Source organism: Mustela putorius, unplaced genomic scaffold (assembly GCF_011764305.1).
Source record: "Mustela putorius furo isolate JIRA1106 unplaced genomic scaffold, ASM1176430v1.1 tig00000867_pilon_pilon_pilon, whole genome shotgun sequence".
Lineage (NCBI taxonomy): Eukaryota > Metazoa > Chordata > Mammalia > Carnivora > Mustelidae > Mustela > Mustela putorius.
This window is the reverse complement of record NW_025421501.1, coordinates 2,274,915-2,301,845: the sequence shown is the minus strand read 5'-3', so window position 1 is coordinate 2,301,845 and position 26,931 is coordinate 2,274,915. Positions and strand designations below refer to the sequence as shown.

The following is a 26,931-nucleotide window of genomic DNA, read 5'->3' as shown; positions in this document are numbered from 1 at the left end:
TTAGAATTGGAGTCAGTCTTCTCAAACCCTGCCTCTGCTTTATCAACTAAATTCATGTAATCTAAATCCTTTGGTGTCATTTCAACACTCTTCAGAGCATCTTTATCAGGATAGATTTCATCTCAAGGAACAGCTTTTTGTTTATCCATAGGAAGCAACTTCTCATCTGTTAAAGTTTTATCATAATCTCAGGGTCATGAGATCGAGCCCCAAATCAGCCTCCACGTTGGGTGTGGAGCCTGCTTAAGATTCTCTTTCCCAGAATGTCCAATGGAAAAAAGACAGCCTCTTCAATAAATGGTGCTGGGAAAATTGGACAGCCACATGCAGAAAAATGAAACTGGACCATTTCCTTACACCACACACAAAAATAGACTCAAAATGGATGAAGGACCTCAATGTGCAAAAGGAATCCATCAAAATCCTTGAGGAGAACACAGGCAGCAACCTCTTCGACCTCAGCCGCAGCAACATCTTCCTAGGAACATCGCCAAAGGCAAGGGAAGCAAGGGCAAAAATGAACTATTGGGATTTCATCAAGATCAAAAGCTTTTGCACAGTAAAGGAAACAGTTAACAAATCAAAAGACAACAGACAGAATGGGAGAAGATATTTGCAAATGACATATCAGATAAAGGACTAGTGTCCAAAATCTATAAAGAACTTAGCAAACTCAACACCCAAAGAACAAATAATCCAATCAAGAAATGGGCAGAGGACATGAACAGACAGTTCTGCAAAGAAGACATCCAGATGGCCAACAGACACATGAAAAAGTGCTCCGTATCACTCGGCATCAGGGAAATACAAATCAAAACCACAATGCGATATCACCTCACACCAGTCAGAATGGCTAAAATCAACAAGTCAGGAAATGACAGATGCTGGCGAGGATGCGGAGAAAGGGGAACCCTCCTACACTGTTGGTGGGAATGCAAGCTGGTGCAACCACTCTGGAAAACAGCATGGAGGTTCCTCAAAATGTTGAAAATAGAACTGCCCTATGACCCAGCAATTGCACTATTGGGTATTTACCCTAAAGATACAAACGTAGTGATCCAAAGGGGCACGTGCACCCGAATGTTTATAGCAGCAATGTCCACAATAGCCAAACTATGGAAAGAACCTAGATGTCCATCAACAGGTGAATGGATCAGAAGATGTGGTATATATACACAATGGAATACTATGCAGCCATCAAAAGAAATGAAATCTTGCCATTTGTGACAACATGGATGGAACTAGAGTGTATCATGCTTAGCGAAATACGTCAAGCGGAGAAAGACAACTATCATATGATCTCCCTGATATGAGGAAGTGGTGATGCAACATGGGGGCTTAAGTGGGTAGGAGAAGAATCAATGAAACAAGATGGGATTGGGAGGGAGAGAAACCATAAGTGACTCTTAATCTCACAAAACAAACTGAGGGTTTCTGGGGGGAGGGGGTTTGGGAGAAGGGGGTGGGATTATGGACATTGGGGAGGGTATGTGCTTTGGTGAGTGCTGTGAAGTGTGTAAACCTGGTGATTCACAGACCTGTACCCCTGGGGATAAAAATATATGTTTATAAAAAATAAAAAATTATATAAAATAAAATAAAGATACTTGGAATGTTAAAAAAAAAAAAAAAGATTCTCTTTCCCTCCTTCTCCCTCTGCAGTGCCCCTGCCCCCCACCGTTCTCTCTCTGGCTCTCCCTAAAATAAAATAAAATAAAATAAAATAAAATAAAAGTTTTATCATGAGATTGCAATAATTCGGTCCCATGTTTGGGTTCCACTTCTAATTCTAGGTCTCTTACTAATTCTACCACTTCTTCAGTAACTTCCTCTACTGAAGTAGTCATCCATATGATTGGAATCAACTTCTCTCAGCTCAGTCTGTTTCTCCCTTTCCCTCTGCCTCTCCCTCTGCTCATGAGCTCTCTCCCAAATAAATAAATAAAATCTTTTTTTTAAGAAAGAAAATGGGGGCACCTGGGTGGCTCAGTGGGTTAAGCTGCTGCCTTTCGCTCAGGTCATGATCCCAGGGTCGTGGGATCAAGCCCCGAATCAGGCTTTCTGCTCAGCAGGGAGCCTGCTTCCCCTCTCTCTCTGCCTGCCTCTCTGCCTACTTGTGATCTCTCTCTGTCAAATAAATAAATAAAATCTTTTTTAAAAAAATTAAAAAAAAGGAAATGTGCAAAATTATAGCTTTTGTATGGGGATGAAATAAACATTAGATGTAGTGATACAGGTAAATCTTAGTAGAGTTCCATGGAACAAGGAAGGCACTCAACAAACATTTCCTTCTCTTTCTTGTATGTGTGTTCTGATATCCGGAGCTAATCTGCTTTGTGGTTATTGCTGGCCTCTAGGAAAATAGTGAGAGTGTTAAGACCCCTGGCAGCAAGGACCACGGATGCCCCTCTCTGGGATCTGTGAGGAAATGTAGCAACTCTTGTGACCCTTCTGAGGTGGGACACTGTAAGGGTTCTGATGGGTGCTATTGGGTGAGGACATCACACTCCTATGAATTGGTATGTCAGGATTTCGAGTCCGAAGTGTCTGGGACTTTCAAGATAGACTTGATTTTCATGTCTTTTATCTCATCTTCAGGTAAAGTCTTCCCAGAGCCCCATCATTTAGAGGAGAATTCCATAGGAAGTATGGCTGCTCTACATTTATCAGTTTTGTGTGAGGTAGGATGTACCTTCTGCCATTTCTTTTTTTTTTTTTTCCTTCTGCCATTTCTAAACAACTATTTTGGTTTTCATTAAATAACCAAGAAGTTTGTAAAATAAAGAGTGAAACCTTTTATCATCCCTTCAGTCCACCCCACAGAAATAAGTGTTAGCAAGTTTGGGATGTGACCGTTGGGATTTTGTCCCACTTGTTTGAGTGCGTGTACGTTCGAATGTTCTAGAAGCACCTTCTTCTTTTAAGTGATTGTATATGGCATCATATGGTTGTTCCATAATTTCTTCATATATTCCCCTTTTGGTGGCTGACTTCCTTGCTTTTACACTCCATGCTACAGCAAGAATTCTTGCACAAATCATTTACAGACTTGTATTAATGTGTTACAGATCATAAGATTTCCACCTTAAAGATTTTGATAGAGGCGTCAAAAATGCCTTTTGAAAGATTCTCATCATTTGTAAATAAGAATGAGAATATCAATTTCCAGTACGTGTAAATATCAATGTTAGGTGCTGTCAAGCTTCAACATTTTTGCCAGGCATGTACTAATGAGAAAATGTATCACATTATGGAATTTATTTTTAGAGATCAATGAAGTAAAAATCTATCTTGCCAAATGAGTAGCCGATGCAATATTTTCTGAACGAGTCATGTTTTCCTCAGTTGTCTGAAATGCTGCCTTTATTATAAACCAACTTGATCTATGTACCAGGTAGTGTTTCCTTATTCCTTAATCTGTTTGACTGATGTATTTATACATTTGTGCACGAGGATCATCACATAGTCCTGATTTATAGAGATATAAAGCACTAGCAGATATCTGGTAGAAAATATTTCCAATATTTTCCTTTTCTGAAAGTTTCTTGGGGCACCAGGGTGGCTCAGTTAGTTAAGCAGCTGCCTTCTGCTCAGGTCATGATCCGAGGGTCGTGGGATCAAGCCCTACATGGGGCTCCCTGGTCAACGGGGAATCTGCTTCTCCCTCTCCCTCTGTCTGCCGCACCCCCTGCTTGTGCTTGCTTTCCCCACCCTGTGTGAAATAAGTAAATAAAATCTTTAAAAAAAAAAAAGAAGGAAGGAAAGTTTCTTGACTACTCTAGTACATTGACTATCAGAATTTTGTAATCAATTTACCAAGTTTTAGCAAATATGCCATGTAGCAAATATTCCATTATAATTGGAATTGTATTGGATTTATAGATTATTTTGGAGGCAATTGATAGACATTAAGTCTGCCAACCTAGGAAAAATGATATAGGTTCCCATTTTTCAAGTTTTTAATGCCTTTTTTTTTTTCACTCAAAAGGTCTCACATATTTATTACTGAACCAACCTACTGGTGCAGAAGCATAGTAACAGAAAAAAATCACTTCTATGAAACAAGTCTGTTGTTTATATAGTAGGGATGTTTATAGAGTGACAAGATAGAAGCATGTGACCTTCGAGCGGCATAAATATGTGTGTGGTCTTATGTGCCACCCTTATAGACCCACCTTGTTCCCTTTCAGTGCCTCCTTTTGGAGTTGTACTTGATTTTACTACCAGTTTTCGTCTGAATCCACTGTGGAATGGGACAATTCTCCTTTTGTTTCATGACCAGGAAGCCCTTGATCCTGAAAGTCCTTTTTTTTTTTTTAAGATTTTATTTATTTATTTGACAGAGACAGCGAGAGAGGGAACACAAGCAGGAGGAGTGGGAGAGGGAGAACAGGCTTCCCGTTGAGCAGAGAACCCGATGTGGGGCTCGGTGCAGGGCTCCATCCCAGGGCAAGACCCAGACCAAAGGCAGACGCTTAACAACTGAGCCACCCAGGTGCCCTCCTGAAAGTCTTTTGAGAACACAAGGCAAGGAGCAGTCAACCATATACATCACAAAAGCAGAGAAAAGGAGAGAGCTCAAGTTTTTATTGTCCTTTAAAAAAATGTAGATTTCTTCATATAAATGTTTTTGCTATTTAAAAAAATTTATTAAATTTTTCTTTGATAGAGATAGCAAGAGATGGAATTCATGCAGATAGAACATTCAGATAGAACAGGCTCCCCACTGAGCCAGAAGCCCAATGTAGGACTCAATCCCGGGAACCTGCCATCATGATCTGAGCCAAAGGCGGCCACCTAACTGACGGAGCCACCTGGGCATCCCAATTGTTTTACATTCTTTTTGGGTTTCTTCCTTTTATGATTATGAAGTATCCTTCTTCATCTCTTATTATGGTCTTTGTCATAAAGTCTGTTTTGTCTGATATAAATATTGCTATCCTGGCTTTCTTTTCACATCCATTTGCATGATAAATGCTTTACCATCCCTTCCCTATCAATCTGCATGTGTCGTTAATTCTGGAATGACTGACTGTCTTGTAGGCAGCATATAGATGGGTCTTCTTTTTTTTTAATCCCCTCCATCACCCTCTGTCTTTTGACTGGAGCATCCAGTTCATTTATAGGTATGTACATTTTGTTACTTGTCATGATTGTTTTTATGGTTATTCTCTTGCTCTCTTCTCCCACAGTTTTCTGGCTTTCATTGGCGATATACTTGGATTACTTTCTCTCTAGTTTTTGTGTATCTATATTGATTTTTAATTTATGGTTACCATTAGGCTTATATATAACATCTTATGCATATAGTAGTGTGTATTAAGTTGATGGTCACTTAAATTTGATAGATACAATTGGTTTCTGTAACAGAAACAAAGCTAATCAGTGTATTGTTTAGAGATACATATACATTTAGTCAAACTATAAAGAAAAGCAAGGAAATGTTTAACCCAACATTTAGGATAGGTTATTACCCCCACAAGGATAAAATCCAGGAAGGCCACACAGGTGGATTCAAATGTATTGGTAATGATTAATTTAATTTAATTTAATTTTATTGTTTCTTTTTTTTTAAGCTGGGTATTGGTGCACTGTTGTTCAGTTTATAGTGAACTGGGGTCTCCACAGATTTGCATTTGCTCAGTTTCTAATCTCAGAATATTCTAAAGAAATATTTTTTCAATTTTATTTTATTTTTAAAGATTTTATTTATCAGAAAGAGAGCACAAGCAGGGGGAGCAGCAGGCAGAGGGAGAAATAGGCTCCCCACTGAGCAGGGAGCCCAATGTGGGGCTCTATTCCAGGATCCTGGGACCGTGACTTGAGCCAAAGACAGACGCTTAACCAACTGAGCCACCAAGGCATCCCTTAAAGAAACACGTTTAAAAATCTTTTTCACTGCAAACACTTTTTTATTCCAGTCTTGTGTGAAAAATATGTTGTTTAATTAATCTCTGATACCACTCTCCTTTGAGAATCTGCCTCTTTCCCTGAGCATATCTACATGTGGGAATATATTAGAAAGAGGGCTTTAAATAATTCATTCTTCTTATATTTATTATATGAGCCCTTTGCCAAGTAGTCAGCATGGATAATAAACTCCATGACACATAGTTTCTGTTTCCAAGATTTCCTCTTTGGCAGTAGAAGAAAATAAATCTTTTTATTTAGAAGTAAATAAATCTTACCACAGCTTGTAGATGAATAGCTCTTGAAAAAAATAAAAAAAGAATGCTGTAAATGAATACTTTCAGTCATTGTATTTTAAGAACTCTCACTTTATATGCACGGTGGAGAATTTCTATAGTTTTTCTTTGCATTTTGAAGAATTTTTGCTTTTTAAAATTTCCTATTTGTTTCCAAGCATTTATATATGTTCTACTTAATTGGCACTATGATCATGAATTTTTGTCTCTTTCAACTTTATGGGAATTGTCATAAAGCAAATTACTGAGAAAATGTATTGGTTAATATATGATGACTTTTATGGACTCTAGTTATCTCTATAAACTTCCATGCATTAATTTTTTTAATTTTCTAAGTTGGGCAATTTAAAAATATCATTACCCTTCTCTTGTATCCTAAATCTATATTATAGTTATAAATACTTTTTACTGTAGTTGTAATCTTGGTATATAAGTTGTATCAAATATGAGTAAAGCAGGGGATTTTATGCTAAAGGTAATAAAAGATGCTAAAATGTAAAATATGTTGTCAAAATATCACTTAAATAGCTATATTGGAAAATAAGTTGCATTTGCTGAAAATAAATTTAATTTTTTAAACCCTTATTTCCATAAATATACTTAATTTTAAATAAATGCATGAATCATTTACTATTTATATTTAGTAGAGTCTTTCATTTTCTTTTTCTCTTTTGATAGGCCCTCCCTCCATTATTCCCCTCTCCCCACCTCTGGTGACCCATGTTAACAAACATATGTATTTTGACATATTTTTCTCTGTACTTAAATGCACATATATATGTACTTGAATATTCACATTTGGGGACATTGGTCATTGTTTTTACAGAAATGGAATTATATTTTATATACCTTCATATGTTGCTTTTATCTTATTTTTAAAACCTTAAAGTATCTAGTACAATACTTCTGTCTTTTTTTAAAAGGTTATATTCATTTATATGCCAGAGAGTGAGCACACAAGCAGGGGGAGTGGCAGGGAGCCTGATGCAGGACTCAGTCCCAGGATCTTGGGATCATGTCCTGCACCAAAGGCAGATGCTTAACCAACTGAGCCACCCAGGCACCCTACTTTGTCTTTTAAAAAATACTTTGTGGCTGGGGCGTCTGGGTGGCTCAGTGGGTTGGGCCTCTGCCTTCGGCTCATGATCAGGGTCCTGAGATCGATCCCCACATCAGGCTCTCTGCTCAGCGGGGAGCCTGCTTCCTCCTCTCTCTCTCTCTCTCTCTGCCTGTCTCTCTGCCTACTTGTAATCTCTGTATATCAAATAAATAAATAAAATCTTTTAAAAAAATAAAAATACTTAGTGGCTATATAATATTCCATGTGTAGATGGTCATGGGATGAAAAGCTAATACAATGAAAATTCACTGTGATGTTTGCATGCTTTAACAAATGATTGGAATTCATTTTAGTAATAATTTAGTAGTAGAAAGTTGATCCTTTTCACTTTCACTATCACTTTTACACTAGAGCAGTTAACTTTCCCTTTGCATTGGAAATAATTTTCTGCTTTTTCCATCTCTTTCAGACTACAAGATCAAACTTGAAACTAAGCAACCTGATCCTAGATACTTCTGAAGAAACTTGCCAGGGGACCATAATAGAATGATTCATTAATAATGACCCACAGGACCCTAGTTTAAGAGAATCCTGGAAAAGATATAACAGGTTATTGTGACAGAATAGTTAGGAAATTTTGAATGGAAAACAATTACCCATGAAAAAACTGTCCCCGAGAAAGTTACTTCTTGTTGAAGTCTATTCTCTTTAAAGAACAGAGAATTCTGGGGGCACCAGGGTGGCTCAGTGGGTTAAAGCCTCTGCTTTCAGCTTAGGTCATGATCCCAGGGGCCTGGGATCAAGCCCCACTTCGGGTTCTCTGCTCAGCCAAGAGCCTGCTTCCTCCTCTCTCTCTCTGCCTGCTTCTCTGACTACTTGTGATCCCTGTCTGTCAAATAAATAAATTAAAAAAAAAAAAACCAAACTTTAAAGAACAGAGAATTCTTATAGAAGATAGTGATACCTAAGTGATCTATATGGACAAAGTTGTCAAGAAAACTCTGAGCTAATTATTCCATCAGGAACTAACCTGGGTAAGACAATTTTCAAAACTACTAAAGGCAACAGAGATGTGAGCCAGGCCTCCCGACTTAAAATAGAAGAGATAAGTAATGGTAAAGAGAAATCTTATAAATGTAATACATGTGGAAAAGCTTTTAGTTTTAGGTCATCCCTTATTCAATGCCACAGAATTCATACTAGAGAGAAACTGTATGAATCTAAATGTGATAAATGTGGGAAAGTTTTGAGTCAACCTGCAGACCTTCATATCAACAGAAGAAAATCAACAGAAAATTCACAGTGAAGAAAACCCTATAAATGTAATCAATGTGGGAAAGCCTTCATTGTTTCTTCAACTTTTAAAGGATTTCATTTATTTATTTGACAGAGAGAGAGAGAGAGATCACACATAGGCAGAGAAGCAGGCAGGGGTGGGGAGCAGGCTCCCCGCTGAGCAGAGAGCCCAATGTAGGGCTCGATCCCAGGACCCTGAGACTATGACCTGAGCCAAAGGCAGACACTTAACTGACTGAGCCACCCAGATGCCCCTGTTTCTTCAACTTTAATCGCTTATCAGCAAATTTATGCTGAAGTCAAACCTTATGAGCACACTGTCTGTGGAAAAGCCTTTGGGAAATGTGCACCCTTTACCCAACTACTGAGAATTCATACTGGAAGAAACTTTATGTATGTCATGAATGGGGTAAAGCCTCCAGTAAAGCCTCCAACATCAAAACTCACCAGACATCAAGAAAATCACACTGTAAAGAAGCCCTACAGATGTGGCAATTGTGGGAAAGCTTTCAGCAATAACTTATACCTTACTGTACATGAGGATCCATTCTGAAGAAAGGCCACGTAAATGCAATGAATGTGGGAAGGTATTCAGGAGTTTCCCAGATTTTGCCATCCATCAGAGAATCCACACTGGAGAGAAACCCTATGAATGTAGTGAATGTGGAAAATCATCTAGTTGTATACAAAACCTCAGGGCACATCAGAGAATTACGTGGCCATATACGTGGCTTTACATGTATATATGTAATGAATGTGGGAGAAACTTCAGAAATAAATCAAGCCTTACTGTACATCAAAGAATTCATGAGAGGGGCGCCCGGGTGGCTCAGTTGGTTAAGCGGCTGCCTTCGGCTCGGGTCATGATTCCAGGGTCCTGGGATCAAGCCCTGCATCAGGCTCTCAGCAGAGAGCCTGCTTCTCTCTCTCCCTATCTCCCTGCCACTCTGCGTACTTGTGCTCTCTCTCTAGCTGTCAAATAAACAAATAAAATATTAAAAAAAAAGAATTCATGAGAGACAAACTGTACACGTGCAGTGAATATGGAAAGGCCTCCTCGTGTTCCTCATCTCTTCCTGTTCATCAGTGAATTCATACAAGCGAAAAACCTTATGGGAGTAATGAATGCAAGGAACTATTCAGGCTAAAATCACACCTAATTGTTCACCACAGAATCCGTACTGTTGAGAAACCGTACCAATGTGCTGAATGTGAGGAAGTATTCACTCAAATGGTAAGTCTCACAGAACGTGAGAAAATTCGCATTGGATTCAAACCATCTCAATGTACCTAGTGTGGGAAATCTTTGAGGAGTAATTGTACATCAAAAGACCCACGATGAAGAAAAAACATTAATGAATGTAGGAAATTTTTGCTACCATGTCACAGCTCAGTCTGCATAAATTCTTTCCTACTGGTGAGAAACCTTTCAAATGTGGGGCACCTGGGTGGCTCAGTGGGTTAAAGCCTCTGCCTTCTGCTCAGGTCATGATCTCCGGGTCCTGGGATCAAGCGCCGCACCGGGCTGTCTGCTCAGCAGGGCGCCTGCTTCCCCCTCTCTCTGCCTGCCTCTCTGCCTACTTGTGATCTCTCTCTCTGTCAAATGAATAAATAAAATCTTAAAAAAAAATAAAAGAAACCTTTCAAATGTAATCAATGTGAAAAGGTCTTCACCCAGTAATGCAGGCCTCAATGCCCATCAAAGAATACATACAGGAGGGGCTCCTGGGTGGCTCAGTGGGTTAAGCTTCTTCTCTCAGCTAGGTCATGATCTCCGGGTCCTGGGATCAAGCCCTGCATTGGGCTCTCTGCTCAGCAGGGAGCCTGCTTCCCTTCCTCTCTCTCTCTGCCTGCCTCTCTGCCTCCTTGTGATCTCTATCAAACAAACAAACAAATAAATAAATAAATAAAATCTTAAAAAATAAAAAAAGAGTACATACAGGAGAGAAACCACTGACGGGTAATGACTATGGAAAGTGCATTCAGCCAGATGATACATGGTGTAGAACATCAGAGAATTCAAACTGGGGAGAAACCCCATAAATGTGATGACTTTAGAAAGGCCTTCAATAAAGGTTCTTAACCTTGCTGTGCATCTGAGAACACATACTAGAGAGAAGAAATATCCGGAATGTTTTACCAGTGTATCACGACTCATCCTTCTTTGGAGAGCTCATATCAGGGAGAAGCCCTATGCATGGAAGGAATGTGGGAACACCATCAGGAGTAATTCTGACTTTACTGTACATTACAAAGTACATAATAGAGAAAAACTTCATAAGTGAATGTGGACAAGCTTTCAGATGTAGCTCGTGCCTTAGCGTACATCAGAGAACATAGCAAACAGTATGGCTATAAGGAATACAAGAGGCCATATAATGTCAGAATGCATGCTGAAATACATTTTATATGTTTAATGAATACAGGACGGAAAATCTTCAGCAATTATTTACAACTCATATTCATCAAAAAAATTCTGGAGAGTGAAAACTTACAACTATAACAAACATGGGAAATTAATTATATATCGAGTTTTGTGGCTTACTAGAAAATTTAGAGTTAATAAATGAACCATAATTGACATGGATTTTTTTTCCAAATATCATTCTTTCAGTTTTCACTGAATACCTTGGAAACCATCTTGGAAATCAATTGTATAGCACAACAAACGGAGGAGAGTGAATTGTGGAAGTAAGTATTCAACTTCAAAATTGAGAAAACAAAAGTCCCTAGTTCATCAGTCTCTGAAAGAATTATGTTAATTAGTAAAATAAAAACTTTGGTAGAAAATCAGTAACATGTATAATCTAGCACAGAAAGATATGCAAAATTTTAAAAATTATTTTTATCTTATAAAACCTATGTAATTATATTGCTAGATACTAAGGAAGTATAGAAAAAAGAAAACATTCCCTATAACCCAACAATCCTAATAATCATTTCATAAATTTTGCTTATTTATTTCAAGTCTTTTTTTAAAAAGATTTTATTTATTTATTTGACAGAGACAGCAAGGGAGGGAGCACAAGCAGGGGGAGTGGGAGAGGGAGAACCAGCCCCCACTCCAAGGAGGGAGCCACATGTGGGGCTTGATGCCAGGACCCTGGAATCATGACCTGAGCTGAAGGAAGACTCCTAACAACTGAGCCACCCAGGCACCCCTCAAGTCTTTCCTAAAAATAAAATAGCCATATGTTGTATTGTAAAAATAACATTGTAATAAGGGTAAAAACAGAGAAAAATGTTAACAACCTAAATCTTGCCACCCAGAAATAAGTAGTATCACATGTTTATTCTAGGCTTTATTTTTATGTACCTATTTTGTAGTTTTTATCTTATTACACAGATGAGGGGGTTCCTGGCTCTTTCAGAAGAGCATGTGACTCTTTTTTTTTTTTTAAAATATTTTATTTATTTATTTGACAGAGAGAAATCACAAGTAGATGGAGAGGCAGGCAGAGAGAGAGAGAGAGAGAGAGGGAAGCAGGCTCCCTGCTGAGCAGAGAGCCCGATGCGGGACTCGATCCCAGGACCCTGAGATCATGACCTGAGCCGAAGGCAGCGGCTTAACCCACTGAGCCACCCAGGCGCCCCGAGCATGTGACTCTTGATCTTGGGGTCAAGAGTTTGAGCCCCACATTGGGTGTAATGGTTACTAAAAAAGAGTAAATGAACTTAAAAAAAAATCTCACTATGCAGATGTTTCCATAACATTACATCATAGATATATTTCCCCTTTGTGGTGTGAAGTGTAACCAGGGTGTTAAACAGAAATCAAGAGAAGGAGGAGGGAGCAACTTTATTTTTATGTGTCACTTTCAGTTGAAATTTCATAAATGGCTGGTTTTTCATTTGGCTGAAAATTCAGGCAAAGTCTGCATCACATGAATATGAACCAAATGAGGGTCACATGTGAGAGGGATGGCAATAGAGTCATCTTGAATCCTGTCCATCACAATTTGGGGAAAAGGAGCCCCATAACATTTTGGGAAAAAGAGATTTTGTGATTGTATTTGTAAAATGTAGTCACAACTTAGAAATGAAAATGGCTGGTTCCATATAATTAAGAAAAGTCCTTGGCTGGTGCTGTTGTAGCCTGGTCTTGTACTTTTCGGACTTTGTAGAGGTGTAAAAGTGACTCAACACTTCCATGGGTTTGTTTTGTGTGTGTGTGTGTGTGTGTGTGTGTGTGTGTGTTTTAATAGAGACAGAGCAACAAGAGAGGGAACACAAGCAGAGAGTGGGAGACGGAGAAGCAGACTCCCTGCTCAGCACAGAGCCTGGACACAGACTTGTTCCCAGGACAAGACCTGAGCAGAAGCCAGATGCTTAATGACTGAGCCACCCAGGGGCCCCTCCACGGGTTCTTAAGCAATCTTCCCATCTTTCTGGAATCTTCTCATGTTTCTGGAATTCTAGTATGTGCTCATGCATCTGAGCACTAAGCAATTATACCTTCCTCAGTTCTTAGGAAGCTGGTAGTAACTTCAGCTGCTTCTGCTAAAAGCCCATGTACTCTACCTCTCATCTCAGAGATGACCCCATTGCCATCTCTCGCATGTTCATGGTATGGACACTTTGCCTTAAGGAACTCTGCAAATGCAAGGCACTCGTGCAACCACTCCTCTCATACATATCAGCCATTAGACACCTCATTTCTTACCCTTTGGATTTCTTCAGTGGTCAGACTTCATCTGCAGAGAATGCATATCAAATACATACAAGGGATCTTTAAAAGTCTTTTTGTATTCTCCAGTTTATGCCCTTAATAGAGAGGGGGAAAAAAGAATTAGGAGCCATCTAATTCATTCTTGGCCATGTACTTTTAAAATGTACATCTGATTGTTATCTTGGGGCTTTCTCCAATATTTTCATTTTAACATCACACTTCAGAAGGTTTTTTTACCCCCAAGAATCTATTATCTTGAGACATCTTTTGAATAAGTAAGGGGTGCCTGGGTGGCTCAGTTGGTTATGTGTCTGCCTTAGGCTCAGGTCATGATTTCAGGGTCTTGGGATTGTCCAGTGGCTCCGCATTCAGGTGTTTCTTCTTCCTTCTCCCTCTGCCCTTCCCCCACTCATGTTCTCTCTTTCTCAAATAAACCCCAAAAAACAAAAAACAAAACAAAACAAAAAAAACAGTGACATCTCAGATAACTTTCAAGCAAAAATAAATAAGTTAAAATAATGTCCATCCTGAGGAAGATAGACTAGACAAAGCACTAAGTTTAAAGCGTTTTCTTACTCTTCCATCTAGAACAAAAAAGCTCAATACATGCGAATAAATGTATGAAATATATAGACACATTCAAGATGAAAACTTGTATTTCACTTATGAAATGTTTATAATGTGTGCACTTTAAAAAAAAAGATTCATTTAAAATCATCTCAGTATTGCCTCCTTTAAGCTCTTAGATCCATATTAAGTCAATAACTGAACATCCTAGCCATGGCCAACACACAGGATTTTTTTGGTTACATTATGCCTAAAGGCAGCTGCAGTTTGCTTTGGGCCCAAAACTAATGTAACTTAAAATGATCTCATTCTAACCGTCCATGAAAATATGGAATTCTTAGATACTATATTTATTATGTTCAAGAGTCCAGTTCATTTAAGTTCAACAGCAACAGGGAGGCTGAGTAAGAAAGAAATTCTGCAAATAAAAATATAAAAACAATTTTTAGTTCTAATTTTAAAGTACAGAAAGACCCCCCCCCATTTTTTTTTTTAAAGAAAGATCTTTTTAAAATAAATTTCTCCTACTCTCTTACTCCTGAAATCCTGGTGCTATACAAAAGAGTTGGAAACAAGGATTTGGATATGCATAAAAGAATTTGGACATGGTATATACACATGTACGTCATTAACAAATGTAAGGAAAATTCTAGAAAAGAACAATGGCTAAGGATTACCAAGTTAATTTTTCCAAGCCCTTTAGAACACAAAAGCAAAGAACAATTGCTATGATTTTTTTTTTTTTTTAATGCTGGTAACATTTGGGAATAATTTCCAGAGTTGTAAAGTCTTAAATGTGTAGTACCTTTTAAACTGTGCCTTTGAAAAATACTGATATCATAGAACCATCTATTTTAAGTTGTCAAAACTTTCATTTTGGGAGAACATGAAGATGATGACCAAGTTGCTTTTCTGTAGATCTGATTATGTGAAATATTCTTACTTAAGAATATTCTATTCTTGGGGCGCCTGGGTGGCTCAGTGGGTTAAAGCCTCTGCCTTTAGCTCAGGTCATGATCCCAGGGTCCTGGGATTGAGCCCCACATCGGGCTCTCTGCTCAGCAGGGAGCCTGCTTCCTCCTCTCTCTCTGCCTGCCTCTCAGCCTACTTGTAATCTCTGCCTGTCAAATAAATAAATAAAATCTTTAAAAAAAAAAAGAATATTCTATTCTTGTGATGACACCATCACATATGCGGTGAAATATTTATAAAAATGAAATCTGGCAATTTGCTATTGTTTGAATACCGAATCTTGAGGTAATGCAGAAATTTGCAATTCCTATGAAACTGGGAGAGAGAAAACTTTGATTTTCAAGTGTAACTGATTTTTATGGCAAAAAGAAGTATGTATTTTCATTTCTTTTTTTAAAAAAAGATTTTATTTATTTGACAGACAGAGACCACAAGTAGGCAGAGAGGCAGGCAGAGAGAGAGAGAGGAGGGAGCAGGCTCCCTGCTAAACAGAGAGCCCGATGCAGAGCTCGATCCCAGGACCCTGGGATCACGACCTGAGCCGAAGGCAGAGGCTTTAACCCACTGAGCCACCTAGGCACCCAAGTATCCAGAAAAAAAGGCATCCCCACTACCTAACACATTCCACCATGAAAAGCTAATGCTCATCTGGGAAACCAGCTCAGCATGTCTGCAGTGAGCACCCAAGGTTTTCTCAGCTATGCATATTCTGAACCAGCTCTGACATCCAGGGTCCAAGAGAGGAAAATGCTTCTGACCCTTCTGTGCTTGGCAAACCTCTTTCATGAACTATCTTAGCATCTGAACAACTTGAAATAAAGACCATCTGTCACCATTGCAGCCAGAAGGCACATGCTTAACTATATACTACATGCTGGAGAACTTTACTTTTCTCCTAGATCATCTATTTTTAACCCACACTGCTTCTTATTCTTTCACTTCTAGCTTCTCTTATAGTTTCTCTTCTTTAAATTATTGACTGTTGTCATCAAATAGTTTTTGGCTCATCTTCAGGAAGAATCTTAGCATGTTATATCAAACAATGTATTTTCTTGTTTCCATGTACCTTTAAATTGCAGTACAAGGGTAGAAACACGATGGGAAGAATGTTTGCTTCATTGTCACTGACTAAATTCAGATTCTGGGTTTACAATTACTTTCTTTCTTGAAAAATGTTGTTTCATCTCCTTCTGACCCCCATGGTTTCTGATGAGAAGTCTACTGTCATTTGAATTGTTTTTCTGTTACTTGTACAATGTCCTTTATTTCTTGTTGCTTCCAGGATTCTTCATCTTTAGTTCTCAAGAATTTGATTATGATCTGTCTTAGACTGCAGTTGGCATTTTCTTATCATCTTGCATATGAAGAATTTTGTCTTAGGTCAAATTTAGAGACCAAATTTTGGTTAAATCTGTGTTTTAGCAGGCCTCCCCTGACACCACTCTGGTGGGAGAAGGATGTTCACCACTATGGTGGGAATTCGAGTCCAAGAAACTCAGCTTCTATTAACAGCTCTGAGGAGGGTTATTTCTTGTTCCTGCTGGTCAGGGGTAGAATTTCAGGCTCCTCACTAAACCATCACCATTAATGACACCTTGTCTAGGAGAAGAGAGGCATCTCTTACCACTTCCATGTAACTGTCACTGACATTGTGTGTAGGGAGGCTCAATACTACTAGCTGGGTGGGAATGAAGGTTGCAGCTGCCCATACTGCCTGCTCTGACACTATCCCTGCAAGGAAAGAAGAGCACCCCATTTCAATCTTTGTTGTTGGGGATGAAATAGGACCACAGTTTTTTCTGTGGTGTTTGGCTGAAGCAGAGTGGTTATTTTCTTAAAGGATTTTTGCCACTCTAGGCTGCTCTTTTCTTGGTCCATTAGCCGGAGAGCGACAAGCTTTCCTTGGAGCTTTTTCTCTTTTTCTTTCTTTCTTTCTTTTTTGGTATCGGCACCCACTGGAATATTGGATTGCCAGCTTCTCCAGCACCCAGCTCAGGATACAGGATGCAAAACAAAAATGTAGAAAACCTACCACTGTGTCTTTCCCCAGGTTGTAAGATCCCTAGCTGGTCTGCCTCCTGTCCAACTTTCAGAGTTTTCTTAATTTGTTTTATATAGAGTATCAAGGGTTTTTAGCTGTAATTAATGGATACAGAGAGAAGTGTTCCTATTCCATCTCATCTCACTATCAGTTTACCTTCATTTATGAGAATAATTTGATGGGTATAAATTTCTGGGTTGACAGGTTTTCCCCCCCTTTCAGTACTTTATTTATTTATTTATTTTTAAATATTTTATTTATTTATTTGACACAGAGAGAGGTCACAAGTAGGCAGGGAAGCAGGCAGAGAGAGGGGGAAGCAGGCTCTCCACTGAGCAGAGAGCCCGATGCAGGGCTCGATCCCAGGACCCTGACACCATGACCTGAGCTGAAGGCGGAGGTTTAACCCACTGAGCCACCCAGGTGGACCCCCTTTCGGTACTTTAAAAGCACTCCATTGTCCTCTGGCTTGCTTTTTGCTTTTTTCCCCCCCTTGATGAAAAGTAATTATCTTTGAACCCAGTAAATACTTACTTTTGTTTTTCTAAGATTTTCCTTTATTACTGGTTTGTAGCAATTTGATTATGCTGTGCCTTGGTGTGATTTTCTTCATGTGTTTTCTCTGAATTTCACTGAGCTTCTTGGATCTGTGGATTTATAATTTTCATCAAATTTTGACAGTATTTAGTCATTTCTTCAAGTATTTTTCTACACCCTATCTCTCTCCCCTCCTTCTACCATTCTAATTACACACAGGCTACTTCATGTTGTTCCACAACTCACTGATGCTCTATTTTTCTTCCCTGTGTTTCATTTTGGACAGTTTCTATTTCTGTGCCTTTGAATTCATGATTCTTTCTTTTTGCAGTGTCTAATTAGCTCTTAATCTTCTGTTTTTTTTTTTCATTTCAGATATACTTGTTATCTCCAATAGTTTGATTTCCCACTTAAAATTTTTCCTTTCATAGTTCAAGTGTCACATGTCATATTTTCTCCAAAGTTATCCACTGGCTTTTTGAGATCCGAAGAACCCAGCTCTACAGCGTTCAGCTTCACTGAGCTATTTCCCTGAAGATCCCCATATGTCATATGCTCCCCATATGCTCACCCTGTGTGGGCCCCATATACAATCACAGCAGCATAAAATCCAAGGCACATATAGTAGGACTGGGTTAGGGAGGAAATGGTTTCACTGAGGGAAGATGCCCTAGAGACTTTATGGAGCCTGTTTCACTATGGAAAATAAGGCCTTTGGGCGTTAAACCGTGGAACTGAGGCAAAGAAATGCATGCTTTATCATATATAATAATGTAATAAAACCCGATATGAATAATAAGATAAAAATATTACTATAAATTAATATAAAAATTATTTTTAAATTTGGATGAGCTGAGAAAGTTCTAGATAAAAACCCCAGAAATTATAATGAAAGCATTATAATTTTTCATACAAGAAAGACAAGCAAAAGTGCACACACGCACTTACCAACTCTACTGGCATCCGAAGTTTCAGCTAATTTGCAAAAGGCCTGTATCTTCTATAATTGACAAGAGGTGGTGTCATCTTTTGCCTCTTTCGTGCTAATGCTTGACACATAGTTATAGCCTCTCAATACAAGTTTGTTCAATTTGAATAGATTTTTTTAAGTCACCCAAACTGTCGATAAACACATCCAATTTCCTCTTAAGCCAGACAAAAAAAGTAGAAGAAGAAAAAGAAGAAAAATGGGGGGCCAAAAAACCCCACAAAAAACCAAAACCAAAAACGCTCCGCGCTGAGGATTCCGGGCGCTGTAGTTCGGTAGCCCGACTGCGCAGGCGCACTGGCTTGCCTGGTGGCCGGCCTCGCCAAGCCGGCGCCATTGATGGAAGCGGTCTCATCCGGCTCTGTGAGTGCCCGCAGTTGTCCTCAGTTCGGCAGCCAGGTACTCATTGCCCCCGGCGCCGGCCCCGGTTCTCCGCTGCCCCTCCCTCGGCGCTTGGCTCCCGGCGGCGTCCGGGGCGTGGCCGGTCCCTCCGGAGTCCCTGTCCCTGAGCCGACACGCCCACCTGAGAGGCGACTGGGGCTGGGCCTCCTGCCTGGCTTTCCGCTCGGTCTCCGGCTGGCCTGGCTCGGGAGCCGTCGGTGTCCTCGGCTCGGGCGCGGGGCCCCGGCTTGCGTGGTTCGACCGGGGCTGGCCTTCTCTTCCCAGTCCCGCGCCTTTGACGGAGGGAGGAGGGGACGCCAGATGTGCTCCTTGGGGAAGGGGGCGACCGGGGAGGAAGGAGTCTTCCTGAAGCGGCGGGGACGGACCGGTTTCACACCTGGTGACCTGACAGGCGGACGAACTCCTGTCCTTCTGTGCCCGGGGCAGTTTTTCCCTGCCTCGTTTTATGGCACTTCACATCATCACTTTTAAGTCCCTTGTCTCTCCCTGACGTGGTAATGGCACCATTGCTTCGGCTGGGAAATGCTGCACTGGTCCCAGGCGCTGAAGTTCTCACCGAGAATAGGGTCCCCGTCGTTATTTTAAAATAACAAAGCTGGCTTGGGAGCCACAGCGAGAGAAGTTTCTCAAGTCCCTGATGCTTCCGCAGTGCTTGCGTAGACAGGGCTTGGGTGAAGTCGCAATATCCAGAGAAAACATCTAGGAAATTATGACTGCTGAGTGAAGTATCGGCCTGGGTATCTTCTGTGTGCTGTCGGAGGTGAAAGGAGCAACTGCTCAGATGATTCGCCTTGAGCCCAGGTGGTTTGCTTGTGGGCGAGTCTCCACTGTAGCCAAACCGAAGTTAAGTTAGAACCCACACCAGACTCCTCCTCATTGTCAACGTGGAAAGTGAAGAAAAACTGAAGGAAGGTAGACACCTCCGGCCCAGCGCTCAGGTCACAGTGGGGTTTTGGCTGATTCACATGCTGTCTTTGTCTCTGTGCATTATTTTGACATAACTGAGATCAGGCTGAATTTATTGAATTTGAAGTAGCATTGCTTATTCTGATGATAAAACTTTAAAAGATGTTTATGGCACAGTTTGGTATTAACCAGATTTAGCTAGCATTATCTGTATGGCATATTGCCCAGGGGGAGTTTATTAATCCTTACAAATTTAAAAAGCAATGATGACACATGTCATTCTTTTTTTTTTTTTTTTTTAAGATTTTATTTATTTGAGAGCACAGATGGGGGAGGGGCAGAAGGACAGAGAGAAGCGGTCTCTGGGCTGATCGGGGAGCCCAGTTTAGGGATTGATTCCAGGATCCAGGATCTCCACCAGAGCTGAAAGCAGATGCTCAACCCACTGAGCCACCCACCCATGCACTCTTTAGGTTATTTATTTATTTTTTTTTAAAGATTTACTTATTTGACAGAGATCACAAGTAGGCAGAGAGGCGGGTGGTGGTGGAGGGGTGGTGGAGAAGCAGGCTCCCTACTGAGCAGAGAGTCTGATGAGGGACTGGATCCCAGGACCCTGAGATCATGACTGGAGCCCAATGAGCCACCCAGGCCCCTCCCCCCCACATGTTTTGTTGATTTAACGAAAACCTTACTCTCCCCTGCTTACCTGAGAACTCGCCATTTTTCTTTCAGGGCCACTCATTCTACTAACTAGGAAATTAATTTCTCAGCTTTAACAGAGTCTGTGTGATTTGAACAAGAAAACCTGTTTCTTTCTGATACAGAAGTCTGAGCTGTTAGGTGGCCCAAGGTGATAGGGGTAGGCAGCTCTCATCCATTCGGTTTTCTGGAAACCCAGTTTCCATTCAGCTTTTCGCTTTGGCACCTCCTGAATGTGTTGTCTTTCCTATGGCAGAGGCTGGCTCACTCTCAGCCCGTTTTGTTCCAGGCCTTTGGAAGGGGAAATGAGGAACTGGAGGCCTTGCAGCTCCCTTTTAAATATGTGACGTCAGCTCTCTTGTTTAAATCCCATTTGCTATAATTTAGTCACATGGGCACACCTGCCTGTGTGGTGGCTGGGAAATGTCTCTACCTGGGTGGCCTTGTGTCCAGCTGAGATTTCAAGCCGTTGTCTGTATAAAAGGGGAGACTGGATGTTGGAAGGCAATTAGCAGTATCTGCTACTTTGGCCTACATAAGTTTCCTGCCGTTTGAGTCAGTCTTACAAATTTTTTAAGCAAAAATTGTTCTTTGGGAAATTTTCTTTTTATTGGCATATGGTTTTAAGATGATTTATATGTTATAGCCCCTTTCTTGTTTCTATTTTTGATTTACTGGTATTTTTGTTCTTTGGCCAGTGGCATATGTATTTCATTATTTGGAGAATCAGCTCCTGCCTTTGTCAACTGTTTTGTTTTCTTACTAGTTTCTTTATTATTTTTTCTTTATGGTTTGCTTGTTAATTATTTCTCTTATATAGTTGAATGTTTAATATTTTTATTTTTAAAAATGTCAGTTGCATGTATTTAGGGATATAAATTTTATCTTTCTGAAAGTTTTGGCAACCCATGAGTTTTTAACCTATAATTCTCTCATTTTCTGTTTCACTGGCAGTTAAAGTTCTCTCTTTGACTTAATAAGTATAAGTACTCAGGAGGATCTATTTTAATTTCCTGGTGATTGGGTTCCCCCCTCTCCAAACTTAAATTCGTAATTCTACTACATCATGGTTAGAGAACGTCATATATTCAGGTTTTATTTATTTTATTCTAGAGAGAGAGCATATGAGAGCGGGCGGAGGGACAGAAGAAGAGGAAGAGAGAGAATCAAGCAGAATCCACACTGAGCATGGAGCCCCACATGGGACTCAATCCAATGATCCTGAGATCATGACCTGAGCCAAAATCAAGAGTTGGACACTTAACCAACTGAGCTACCCATGTGCCCCCCACCTCCCCACCCCCTGGCATGATGATTTATTTTAGTGTATGTATGTGTGTTTATAATGAGAGCTTGCTTTCTTTTTTTCATCTACAGAGATACTTAGTACTTCATTTTTTAATTGAAATGTAATTGACATAAATATTATTAGTTTCAGGTATATAAAATAATCATTATAGATATAGATAACAAAGTGATCATTACAAATCTAGTCAATATCCATCATCACACATAATTACAGGTTTTTTTTTTCTTGTGATGATAATTTTTAGGATTTACCCTTATTAACTTAAAATATATAATACAATATTATTAACTATAGTCACCATTCTGTACATTACATCGCCAGGACTGACTTATTTTGTAACTAGGAGTTTATAGCTTTTGGACCACCTTTGCCCATCTCGTCCACTGCTCACCGCTGCCTCTGGCAATCATCTCTGGCAATCTGTTCTCTGTATCTGTGAGTTCAAGTTTGCAATAGGCGGTTGTTTTGTTTTTTATTTTAGATGCCACATAGCAGCGAGGTGATAGTTGTCTACATCTGTCTGACTTGTTTCACCTAGCATATTGCTCTCATGCTCCATCCACGTTTTTCACAAATGGCAAGATTTCCTTCTTTTTTATGAATAATATTCCTCTGAGGGTATTATATTATCTATTCAGCTGTCAACAAACACTTCCATTTCTTGACTATTGTAATTAATGCTACAGTGAACATATGAGTATGGATATCTTTTTGAGGTAGGGTTTTTGTTTCCATCAGATAAATGCCCAGAAGTGGAATTGCTGGAAAATGTAGTACTATTTTTAATTTTTTGAGGAAATTTTAGTATGCTTTGTTCTAGTTTTGTGAAAAATGTTGTTGGTACTTGATAGGGATTGTATTAAACCTATAAATTGCTTTGGGTAGTATGGACATTTTAACAATATTGGTTCTTCTAATCCTTGAGCACAGAATATCTTTCCATTTAATGTCTTCTGGTTTCAATGCACAGGTCTTTAAGCCCCTTGGTTAAATTTATCCCTAGGTATTTTTTTCTTTTTGATGCAATTCTAAGTGGGATTATTTTCTTAATTTCTCTTTCTTACAGTTTATTATTAGCGTATGGAAATGCAACTGATTTTTGTAAGTTGATTTGTATCCTAACCGTTTTTTGTTTATCCTAACAGTTTTTTGGCAGAGTCTTTAGGGGTTTCTCTGTATAATATTATGTCATCTGCGAATAGTAATGGTTCTTTTCCAGTCTGTATAGTTTTGATTTCTTTTTCTTGCCAAATTGCTGTGGCTAGGACTTCCAATATTATGCTGAATATAAATGTTGAGAGTGGGCAATGATGAGAAGTTTTATCATTTCACCACTGAGTATGTTAGCTGTGGTCTTGTCATATATGGCCTTTATTGAAAGTTTTTTAAATCATAAATGGATGCTGAATTTTGCCAAATGCTTTTTCTGTATCACTTGAGATGATCATATCATTTTTATTCTTCATTTTATTAATGTGGTGAACATCACATTGATTGACTTGCAGATGTTGAACCATTCTTGGATCCCTGGAATAAATCCCACTTGGTCATTGTGTATGATCCTTTTGATGTATTGTTGAATTCAGTTTGCTAATTTTTTTGAGGAATTTTGCATCTATATTCAAGAGGGTCATTGACATCTAATTTTCTTTTCTTGTGGTGTCTTTGCCTGGTTTTGGTTTCACAATAATTCTGGCCTCATAAAATGTGTTTGAAAGTATTCCTTCCTCTATGTTCTTTGGAAGAGTTTGAGAAGGATTGGTACTAATTCATATCTTAAATGTTTGGTGGAATTCACCAATGAAACTACCTAGTCCTGGACTTTGTTTTTTGAGAGACTTCTTATTATTGATTCAATCTCCTTACTAGTATTCAGTCAGTCATATTTTCTCTTTCATCATGATTCAGTCTTGGTAGATTGGTATGTTTCAGGAATTTACTCATTTCTTCTAGGTTGTCCATTTGTTGGCATGATCTTTATTAGATCCATATTGTCTTAAAATTTGATGTGTGCACATGAATCAGCTAGAGATCTTATTAAAAAGCTGATTCTTGATTCAATCGGTTCTGGAGTTGGACCTCAAATTTTACATTTTCACAAGCCCTCCAATAATATTTATTCTGCTGTTCTTTGGACTACGCTTTTGAATACAAAGGTCTTGGATATGAATTCTTAATGGAGGCAAATGGACTCTGTAAAGCAGGGACAGATTCAGCATGATTCTGCACAGATTCCCTTGGGCCCCACAAGCCCTACTGCATGGTGAGAGCATCAAACTTCCTGGGAAACTGTCATTAATATGAATTTCACAAAATCTGGGAAGCTTTATTCTTATTGCACCACTGCCCTTTTATATGTCTTACAGCATCATCCTGAAACTTTGCCCTTTAATTAAGAGAACGTTTACAATCATTTTTATAAGAGTTTGCAGACTCTCGTTTTGCAACCAAACTCAGCATTAGCTGGGTCATATTCTTTTTTTTTTCCCCCCTCTGCTTCCTTCTTATTTGGGTTTGCCTGATACAGAATGACTAGATAAAGATCTGTTTGAATATGAGATTGAGAGAAACATATCAGGGCTTCTTTTAAATTTGGAATTTGTAGCTGAAATCTCTGAAAATGTTAGCAAATTAATCATCACATGAAAGGAAGAAGAGATTCTTAGAATGTTTCATTTTTATTTATTTTTATTTTTTTTAAAAGATTTTACTTATTTATTTGACAGAGATCACAAACAGGTGGAGTAGAGAAGCAGGCTCCCTGCTGAGCAGAGAGCCTGATGAGGGGCTCGACCCCAGGACCCCGAGATCATGACCTGAGCTGAAGGCAGAGGCTTAACCCACTGAGCCACCCAGGTGCCCCGAATGTTTCATTTTTATTTATTTTTTTATTATTATTATTATTATTTTATTTATTTTTTTTTTAATTTTTTTATTTTTATAAACATATATTTTTATCCCCAGGGGTACAGGTCTGTGAATCACCAGGTTTACACACTTCACAGCACTCACCAAATCACATACCCTCCCCAATGTCCATAATCCCACCCCCTTCTCCCAAACCCCCTCCCCCCGGCAACCCTCAGTTTGTTTTGTGAGATTAAGAGTCACTTATGGTTTGTCACCCTCCCAATCCCATCTTGTTTCATTTATTCTTCTACCCACTTAAGCCTCCATGTTGCATCACCACTTCCTCATATCAGGGAGATCATATGATAGTTGTCTTTCTCTGCTTGACTTATTTCGCTAAGCATGATACGCTCTAGTTCCATCCATGTTGTCGCAAATGGCAAGATTTCATTTCTTTTGATGGCTGCATAGTATTCCATTGTGTATATATACCACATCTTCTTGATCCATTCATCTGTTGATGGACATCTAGGTTCTTTCCATAGTTTGGCTATTGTGGACATTGCTGCTATAAACATTCGGGTGCACGTGTCCCTTTGGATCACTACATTTGTATCTTTAGGGTAAATACCCAATAGTGCAATTGCTGGGTCATAGGGCAGTTCTATTTTCAACATTTTGAGGAACCTCCATGCTGTTTTCCAGAGTGGCTGCACCAGCTTGCATTCCCACCAACAGTGTAGGAGGGTTCCCCTTTCTCCGCATCCTCGCCAGCATCTGTCATTTCCTGACTTGTTGATTTTAGCCATTCTGACTGGTGTGAGGTGATATCTCATTGTGGTTTTGATTTGTATTTCCCTGATGCCGAGTGATATGGAGCACTTTTTCATGTGTCTGTTGGCCATCTGGATGTCTTCTTTGCAGAAATGTCTGTTCATGTCTTCTGCCCATTTCTTGATTGGATTATTTGTTCTTTGGGTGTTGAGTTTGCTAAGTTCTTTATAGATTCTGGACACTAGTCCTTTATCTGATATGTCGTTTGCAAATATCTTCTCCCATTCTGTCAGTTGTCTTTTGATTTTGTTAACTGTTTCCTTTGCTGTGCAAAAGCTTTTGATCTTGATGAAATCCCAGTAGTTCATTTTTTCCCTTGCTTCCCTTGCCTTTTGCGTTGTTCCTAGGAGGATGTTGCTGCGGCAGAGGTCGAAGAGGTTGCTGCCCGTGTTCTCAAGGATTTTGATGGATTCCTTTCGCACATTGAGGTCCTTCATCCATTTTGAGTCTATTTTTGTGTGTGGTGTAAGGAAATGGTCCAATTTCATTTTTCTGCATGTGGCTGTCCAATTTTCCCAGCACCATTTATTGAAAAGGCTGTCTTTTTTCCATTGGACATTCTTTCCTGCTTTGTCGAAGATTAGTTGACCATAGATTTGAGGGTCTATTTCTGGGCTCTCTATTCTGTTCCATTGATCTATGTGTCTGTTTTTGTGCCAGTACCATGCTGTCTTGATGATGACAGCTTTGTAATAGAGCTTGAAGTCCGGAATTGTGATGCCACCAACGTTGGCTTTCTTTTTCAATATCCCTTTGGCTATTCGAGGTCTTTTCTGGTTCCATATAAATTTTAGAATTATTTGTTCCATTTCTTTGAAAAAGATGGATGGTACTTTGATAGGAATTGCATTAAATGTGTAGATTGCTTTAGGTAGCATAGACATTTTCACAATATTTATTCTTCCAATCCAGGAGCATGGAACATTTTTCCATTTCTTTGTGTCTTCCTCAATTTCTTTCATGAGTACTTTATAGTTTTCTGAGTATAGATTCTGTGTCTCTTTGGTTAGGTTTATTCCTAGGTATCTTATGGTTTTGGATGCAATTGTAAATGGGATTGACTCCTTAATATCTCTTTCTTCTGTCTTGCTGTTGGTGTAGAGAAATGCAACTGATTTCTGTGCATTGATTTTATATCCTGACACTTTTCTGAATTCCTGTATAAGTTCTAGCAGTTTTGGAGTGGAGTCTTTTGGGTTTTCCACATATAGTATCATATCATCTGCGAAGAGTGATAATTTGACTTCTTCTTTGCCGATTTGGATGCCTTTAATTTCCTTTTGTTGTCTGATTGCTGAGGCTAGGACCTCTAGTACGATGTTGAATAGCAGTGGTGATAATGGACATCCCTGCCGTGTTCCTGACCTTAGCGGAAAAGCTTTCAGTTTTTCTCCATTGAGAATGATATTTGCGGTGGGTTTTTCATAGATGGCTTTGATGATATTGAGGTATGTGCCCTCTATCCCTACACTTTGAAGAGTTTTGATCAGGAAGGGATGTTGTACTTTGTCAAATGCTTTTTCAGCATCTATTGAGAGTATCATATGGTTCTTGTTCTTTCTTTTATTGATGTGTTGTATCACATTGACTGA

The 26,931-nt window shown here is 39.3% G+C and overlaps 1 protein-coding gene and 1 long non-coding RNA gene across 8 annotated transcripts in view; one reads left to right on the top strand and one right to left on the bottom strand.

The window, feature by feature from the left end:
- Positions 1-437: 437 nt before the first annotated feature.
- Positions 438-18,652, bottom strand: LOC106004431. Of its 3 annotated transcripts, XR_006608233.1 has the most exons (4): positions 18,297-18,652; positions 17,346-17,458; positions 13,226-13,326; positions 438-478 (listed from the first exon to the last, which is right to left on the bottom strand). It is a non-coding gene; the product is annotated as an uncharacterized LOC106004431 (long non-coding RNA). The 3 variants fall into 3 exon arrangements; XR_006608232.1 differs by lacking the exon at positions 438-478 and having other exon boundaries at positions 12,849-14,216; XR_001177422.2 differs by lacking the exon at positions 438-478 and having other exon boundaries at positions 12,849-13,326.
- Positions 18,651-26,931, top strand: part of LOC101692738 (zinc finger protein 624) — a 45,913-nt gene continuing 37,632 nt past the window's right edge. For 2 of the 5 annotated variants that reach the window (XM_045085399.1, XM_045085397.1), the window contains exon 1: positions 18,651-18,735. The gene's annotated coding sequence lies outside the window, so the exon portion shown is untranslated. Of the gene's footprint in view, positions 18,736-21,630; positions 21,673-26,931 lie in introns of those variants that run through there. The other 3 variants (XM_045085402.1, XM_045085398.1, XM_045085403.1) reach the window with 2 other exon arrangements.